Source organism: Lolium perenne, chromosome 2 (assembly GCF_019359855.2).
Source record: "Lolium perenne isolate Kyuss_39 chromosome 2, Kyuss_2.0, whole genome shotgun sequence".
NCBI lineage: Eukaryota > Viridiplantae > Streptophyta > Magnoliopsida > Poales > Poaceae > Lolium > Lolium perenne.
The window spans coordinates 111536918-111538879 of NC_067245.2; the positions used below are offsets into that span (position 1 = coordinate 111536918).

Sequence of the window (1962 nt, forward strand, 5' to 3'; positions counted from 1 at the left end):
ACCGGAGGACAGATCGAACCAGAGCCTTCCCACCAGCGCCCCCACCCCCGCCCGCCCCGTCGCCTCCCCACTGCTCGCCTCTCCCCCTCCCCACTGCTCGCCGCCTTCAGGACCTGCCGGATCCGCTCCGCGCCGCCGCCAATCCAGGCCGGCCACTGCTGCGCCAACCTCGAAGCGACGACGACGGCCGGCGGTCGGGACTTACGAAGGTTATCCCCTACTTATTCTCTCATCCTTGTTTTGCTTTCTGTAATCATTCTTTGTCCTAGCGCTCATGAATTGTTGCTCTAGGTCTACAGATGTGAGCATCAACTCCTTGCTAGAGTTCTTTTTGCCGCTGCAGATCTAGAAATCTAGAGACTGATGTTTAGCTTTATATCGATCTAGTGTGAGCACATTGTAGTAAATCACATGTAGGAAACTTGCTTTGAACACTAAATTGAAACTTTGGAGTGCAAATACTGTCAGCTTCTAATATCATTTTTCGCTGTCTTGCATATACTTTGAACACTAAATTGAAATCTGGCTTGTGTACAATATCTCAATATTCCGTTGTCTGAATATGTGCTAACTGTCTTTTATGCTTTGAAAATAGAAATCTCTGCGATGGAGAAAGCATAAGGTGCGAATTCTAAAACTTGTTTCGCTGATTGGTTCATTGGTTGCGAACATTAAGATCACATTAGTTGTTGTTTTGATCTGAAATCATGAGGTTTATTTCTTTTAAACTTGCCACCTGATTAATTGACTATGCAATTTGAAGGGAAAAAAATAACATTTTAGCTGATCCTCACTTTTTCTAACTGATCAAATAGTGTGAACCAAAAATTAACCATGAGGCCGTATGAACTGTGGGAGTACAGGAAAGCAAAATCGCAACAATACAGCATGATTGATGGATAGGCTTCATTCAGAGTTTCATGTTCTACTGTTGTATATGAGTGAAAAACTAGCTAGCACAGAGAGACATGAACTACGGCACTTCTATGCTAGGAGAGTGTTATGAGAGTGTTATTCAATAAATAAGAAGCTCAATTCTCTCCAGGTTAGATAGTAGGCCTAGATATAGGGACGAGTCTTTAGTGCGAGTAAGTATTTGTATGTAGAAATAAACTAATGGCCCACCTTGTGTGACAATTCGTAAGTATTTGTATGCTAGGATTAAACGATAAATTTGTATCTTTTCTCATAACACTTCTCAAGTAACAACGGCACCATTCTTGTATTGTAATATTTATCTATTAGTTTATGATGTCCAGAGATCGTTTTCGAGGTACTAGCTTCTCTGTGGCTCTTGACTGTATGGTGGCAGTACATGAATGATAGAAGGAAAATTGTAGCTGTAGCTGTCACTTTATTGTAAAACTGCACTTTATCCATAGTTTCATATTTAGACTGCAGATTATTTTAGCAGAGCCATCTACTGAATATTTGTTGTTATATTTTGAAGACATGGATGATCCACCAAGGGAGGAGTAGAAGAAGGCAATGCAAAAAAAGCTCATGGAGATGTGGCCAATGAGATAAAGATTGGATTTCATGTTACAAACTTCTATGCTACTCAAGTTTAATTGATGTTATCTGGTTTGGCGCAGTTCAGATAATTGACATGTATTAATTATTTGCTGCAAGATGTTTCCTTTTGTAAGATTTGCTGCATGACTTTCTACCGTTTAATTAATTCTGCCCGGAGATGTAAAGATTGATGTATGCTTGATGCCTATTTTTCTTTTCTTTTCTGAACATATCATTATTTTCATGTTGTCTACTATGATACCGTGTTGGTTATTTGCAATTATATTTATGATTGGTGTAACATTATTCACCTGGAGATGTAAAGATTGGTATGTGCTTATGTTGGTCTGGTTGAATACGTTGTGTATTTCGGACTGTGAGTATTCCTGATAATTTCTGGGTTAATTTGTATGCCTGAACTTTAGTATATATTGTGAAAAATGTACA

At 39.3% G+C, this 1962-nt stretch overlaps 1 long non-coding RNA gene across 1 annotated transcript; it reads left to right on the forward strand.

The window, feature by feature from the left end:
* Positions 1–585: 585 nt before the first annotated feature.
* On the forward strand, positions 586–1681 carry LOC127330220 (uncharacterized). The gene is made up of 2 exons (XR_007869194.2): positions 586–622; positions 1451–1681. It is a non-coding gene; the product is annotated as an uncharacterized lncRNA (long non-coding RNA).
* The last annotated feature ends 281 nt before the right edge of the window (positions 1682–1962 follow it).